This window comes from Oncorhynchus kisutch, linkage group LG1, assembly GCF_002021735.2.
Source record: "Oncorhynchus kisutch isolate 150728-3 linkage group LG1, Okis_V2, whole genome shotgun sequence".
NCBI lineage: Eukaryota > Metazoa > Chordata > Actinopteri > Salmoniformes > Salmonidae > Oncorhynchus > Oncorhynchus kisutch.
In genome coordinates this window covers 32,193,176-32,199,360 of record NC_034174.2, presented here as the reverse complement: position 1 = coordinate 32,199,360, position 6,185 = coordinate 32,193,176, and positions in this window count along the sequence as shown.

Below are 6,185 nucleotides of genomic sequence, written 5' to 3'. Positions count from 1 at the left end.
ACCTCTCCACCCTGCCCCTCCCCTTCTCATCCCCACCTCTCCATCCTGCCCCTCCCCTTCTCATACCCACCTCTCCACCCTGCCCCTTCCCTTCTCATCCCCACCTCTCCACCCTGCCCCTCCCCTTCTCATCCCCACCTCTCCATCCTGCCCCTCCCTTTCTCATCCCCACCTCTCCACCCTGCCCCTCCCCTTCTCATCCCCACCTCTCCACCCTGGCCCTCCCCTTCTCATACCCACCTCTCCATCCTGCCCCTCCCCTTCTCATCCCCACCTCTCCACCCTGCCCCTTCCCTTCTCATCCCCACCTCTCCATCCTGCCCCTCCCCTTCTCATACCCACCTCTCCATCCTGCCCCTCCCCTTCTCATCCCCACCTCTCCATCCTGCCCCTCCCCTTCTCATACCCACCTCTCCATCCTGCCCCTCCCCTTCTCATACCCACCTCTCCACCCTGCCCCTCCCCTTCTCATCCCCACCTCTCCACCCTGCCCCTCCCCTTCTCATCCCCACCTCTCCACCCTGCCCCTTCCCTTCTCATCCCCACCTCTCCACCCTGCCCCTCCCCTTCTCATACCCACCTCTCCACCCTGCCCCTCCCCTTCTCATCCCCACCTCTCCACCCTGCCCCTCCCCTTCTCATCCCCACCTCTCCATCCTGCCCCTCCCCTTCTCATACCCACCTCTCCACCCTGGCCCTCCCCTTCTCATCCCCACCTCTCCACCCTGCCCCTCCCCTTCTCATCCCCACCTCTCCACCCTGCCCCTCCCCTTCTCATCCCCACCTCTCCATCCTGCCCCTCCCCTTCTCATCCCCACCTCTCCATCCTGCCCCTCCCCTTTTCATCCCCACCTCTCCATCCTGCCCCTCCCCTTCTCATCCCCACCTCTCCATCCTGCCCCTCCCCTTCTCATCCCCACCTCTCCATCCTGCCCCTCCCCTTCTCATCCCCACCTCTCCATCCTGCCCCTCCCCTTCTCATCCCCACCTCTCCACCCTGCCCCTCCCCTTCTCATCCCCACCTCTCCATCCTGCCCCTCCCCTTCTCATCCCCACCTCTCCACCCTGCCCCTCCCCTTCTCATCCCCACCTCTCCATCCTGCCCCTCCCCTTCTCATCCCCACCTCTCCACCCTGCCCCTCCCCTTCTCATCCCCACCTCTCCATCCTGCCCCTCCCCTTCTCATCCCCACCTCTCCACCCTGCCCCTCCCCTTCTCATCCCCACCTCTCCACCCTGCCCCTCCCCTTCTCATCCCCACCTCTCCATCCTGCCCCTCCCCTTATCATCCCCACCTCTCCATCCTGCCCCTCCCCTTCTCATCCCAACTCTCCATCCTGCCCCTCCTAGTTGCCCAATTGTCTCACCCCTCCTCCCTATTCCTCTATTCCATCACCTCTTTACAGCCAATGACCTCCTCTTCTCGCTCCTTCATTCCCACTCACCCCCTACCTCCTATCCATCCTCCCAATCTCTCCTCCCCCTCTTTCTCTGATTCAGCATTGCCCCTTGGCTGGTTTATCCTCCTTATTATCATCATGTTCACTTTAGACTCTTATCTCCTTAAAGAGTGTGTTTTGGTTCTGTGTGCTCATAACCCCGGGGTGTGATCAATGTAACACTGAGTAGAGCGACGCTAGCTTGTGTTTAGCGTTTGCTTGCGTCAGCCCTGTGCTGCACTGAACTATGCTGAGTGAGGGGTGGCTTAGCATAGCTTGCATCAGCCAAGTGCTAGCTAATAAGGGCGTCGGTGGCAGGCTGCAAGGAGGAACATCAAAGCGATCGTCCCCCCCCCCCCAGAATGGAAAGTTGGGTGCACACAGCGGGGACACACACACACACAAACTGAACACGTGCTGAGTGCATACAGCGGGCACGCGGGGAGAGGTGGCTGCTCACAACCACACAGCATTTACATTTATGGAAATGATTCCTGATTAAACTAGAGAAACAGACGGTGTTGTTATTAAGTCATGAGGTATGGTTGCAGGCTCAGAGAGAAATGGGGAGATCCACACTGGAGAGGGGCAGGGAAATGGGTCACCATCAGAGGAACACATGCAGGCAGAGTGATTGCTGAATCTTCTTTAAGTCATTGATTTACACGTCCCAACCTGCATGAATGTACATAATGTAGGCACACATGCACATACACTGCACACACACAATTGATTTTCTGCTAGTGCCCGTGTTTACACTGATATGAATGATGGCTTTGATATGTTAGGATCTTGGTCGGTTATTTGATGTGTGTGAAAGCACATGATTACCCTGTGAACATCTTATTAATGTGATGTCTCTTCTTAAACCTTGGCAAATGCGACATGAATTATGAGATGTTCAAAGAGTCACACTCAAGTTGGATTAATAGTTTATTTGAAACAATGCCGCTTTTGACCAGATATTGATCTCCTTTAGTGTCTGTGAAGAATCATTTGTCTTGCCTATGGCGTGCTGTGACAAAAACAGCACATTTATGCTATCAAAGCAATCACATTTTGGGAGATATTTGCTCTGAACAAGGACATGGGAGGAGAGAGAGAAACGGTACAGCTTATTGACATGTTAATAATTCATAATGCAGTGCTGCTTTGGTAATATGTTTGATAAGGGACTTAGAAACCATGATTCCTCTCCAGGGGGTTCATTCAGCACAAATACTTATTTAAATGGATCAATAAATAAGTAAGCAAATAAAAGGAGAAAAGTGTCTTGTGCCATACTCTTGTCTTATCTTATTTAGAGCATTATTGAAAGTCATACTAAAGGTCTTACTGATGGCCCTCCTGGTCTAAAGCAGCCGTTATGGTGCCTCAAATAGAGGAAAGAAAGCGGTCAACAAGGTTAACACCATTTCAATCTCATGCGCATGAATACAGAAGGCTACAGCTAGAATTGAATGGAGTAAAATAGATGACCTTAAAGCAATTTAGCAATTTCCCTTTTAGACACAATCCCTACTGCTAGAGACGGCAGCTGACAGAATGACGAAGCCCATTCGTTTTTAATGGAAGAAAAGGGTCTCGCGCCGAACTGAGCAAATCATCAGTGGCATTTGACCAACTGAGAAAACAACGTAGAGTGTCGTAATAAACTTAAAGGTAATCTGAATGAGTTTATGCGATTTTGTTCTGCACAAATATTAGAATGATTGGACATGGCCAACTGGTTAGCGCTTCAGTCGCTTATCATAGAGTAAATATTTAGAGAGCAATTGCTATTTATTTCAGGGCAAGCATCATGTACTAGGTAGACACAGTAACCTACAGCTTACATCCTAGCCGTCAAGAGCGTGTTTACAGTATAGGCTGTTACAGAGAGGATGAGTGACAGAACGTCTTTGTGTATGGAACTTGGTGCTAAAAAGACATCTGCTTTTGAATGAAGCTTGTCTTGAGAAAGTCCTTGCAGCTCTAACATTGACAGTATCAAGTCTCCTTTCAATCTCCTTGCTATTTGATCTTCTATATGGTATTGACTGATACTGTACTACAACCCTGATCACACCTTATCTCCTGTACCTAGGCCACTGTCAGGAAATACAAAGGCCTCACCACTGTGTACATACAAATGTTTATGTATTCATTTTTATATTTAAATGTAAATTTATATATGTATATTTACACTGTCAGGCTCTGTGTACCTCATGCATATACCATTAGGTCATGAATCCATCATATTTCTGTTTGTGTATAATGGTGCATATCTGTTTTCCTTCTGTCCTGCGAAGACTGTTAGTCCTGTTAGTGGGTAGAAGTTGTCTATAGGCACAGATCTAGGATCAGTTTATCTTTCCAGATCGCTAAACTTAACCATTATGCCTGGAGATTCGCAAAACTGATTTTAGTTAATTATTTTAGGGCAACTACTTCTTCTGAGAGAGAGAAATCGAGCGAGTGAGAGAAACAAGCAGAGAGAGGAGAGAGAGAGCAGACTTCTCCTTGATGGGTTGTTTACTATGCAGAGAAAACAGCTTTAAAAAACTATTTTGAAGAGGAGAGGGAGATATGAGGAACTAAAACTGAACTGGTGGAGGGCTTTAACAATATGTGAGTTATTTTTACATCTCCCCTTTGCTCTGTTTGTGTATCAATCCCATTCTGAATGTGGTGACTATTCAGTTCAATCTAGCATTGCAGTTTTTTAACAGTGCCACTGATGAAGCCAGCAAAGTCTCTCGTAGTCATTTAGGTATTTAAAAGTAGAAGGTATACAGTATTCTTTCAATTTTCAAAATAAGACTGATGGGGAGCATCCCGAGTGGCGCAGCGGTCTAAGGCACTGCATCGCTGTGCCTGAGGCGTCACTGCAGACCGGGGTTCGATCCCGGGCTCTGTTGCAGCCGGCCACGCTGCTCCTTGTTTTCCCTGATACATTGGTGCGTCTGGTTAAGGTTAAGCGAGCAGTGTGTCAAGAAGCAGTGCGGCTTGGCAGGGTCGTGTGTCGGGGGACGCACAGCTCTCGACCTTCGCCTCTCCCGAGTCCGCACTGGAGTTGCAGCAATGGGACAAGACTGTAACTACCAATTGGATACCACAAAGTTGGGGAGAAATGGAGTGATTTTTTAAAAATAAAGACTGAGATGGAGGCATCAGTAGGAGATGAGCGCAGTTATTGAAGTGGTAGGAGATTCACACCCTGACTTTGTACATTTCTAAGCCCCCCAGCACTCTATCATGTACTGAACTGTCTCAATCTCCCCATTTGTCTTCAGATGTCAGACGAGGCTAGTGCAGCAGCCAATTAACACAACAGCTAACCCACAATCACACCCTGCTGCCAAAGATACATACCTTGACAATAACATCTGAAGCAACCAGCTAACAATACACAGTATTGTACAGTCCCTTCTGACTCTGTGTCTTGGCAAACATAATTGTTTCTTGATGCATTGACAGCAGCGCATTAGGATACACGGTAATCTATATTTAGAGTTGCATTGTTCCAAGGTTGTTCACAAAGACTTCATTATATAGTGGATTAAATTTACATTGAATGCTTGCGCATTTTAATGAATCTGCATTGTTGATGGGCAGTTTTACATTAAATGCTTGAGGATTATAATGAATCTCTATTGTTGGCGGTTTCGTTTGCGATGAGAACCTGGGTATTAGCGATAACAAACAGCAAACACTCCCGTCATGACTCAAGGCCCACTCTGTGTGTCGCCCCTCCGAGAAGTCAACCAGGGGACAGTGTAGAACACTCACAGTCATAATGAGTGGGAGGGGCACTGCGTCGTCATGGGGATGGGTCAGCGACTGATAATTGGGCGTGGGACTCCATGGTAACAAAGCACATGGCCGTATTAATGAGATTAATAGTGTTCTGTTCAGTCTCGTTTCACCAATGAGAGGATTAGCTCCATACAGCTCTCCCGAAGGTAAACGAGAGGACAATTACTCAGACACCCTGATCAAGATTCAACACAGATTTTTTAAAAACATTTTCTGTGGTTGAAATTAAGTTTAAGGGCAAAAGGAAGCACAGACACACTAAGCAACAACAAGTCAAGCAGTATTGTTTCCGACCTGCAAAAAGGCAGAGTTTTGTTCCAGCAGTCCCAGTCAGATCAAAGCATTTAGAACCACAATGTTGTGATTTTGCCACAGTGTAGGGGCTCAATTCAATCTGTATCACAGTTCCAAATTATACTGTAGTGCAATTGAAAAGTAAAGGTAATTTCCAATAGAGCCGATCTAAGCAGCGTGTAAAGGGAATGCAGTCTCGGCCATCGTGGGAACATTACCTTTTATATTTCTACGGCGCTGTAAGGCGGAACTTTGGTGATAGGTATTGAATAGAGCCCTAAGATATGCCAGACCTCGAATTAGTGTCAATGTTGACATTTACCCTAGCCATAGGTTCAAGTGAAATGGTTTTAAACGTACCTCAATCCAAGGATGGAAGGTGTAACTTCAAGGCCACATCCTGGATCAACCCTAACACTAGCCATTACTGTGACCCTAACCCTATTCATTACCCTAACCCTATTCATTACCCTAACCCTAGCATTACTGTAACCCTAACCCTATTCATTACCATAACCCTATTGTTTACCCTAACCCTATTCATTACCCTAACCCTATTCATTACCCTAACCCTATTCATGACCCTAACCCTATTCATGACCCTAACCCTATTCAGGACCCTAACCCTATTCATTACCCTAACTCTATTCATTAC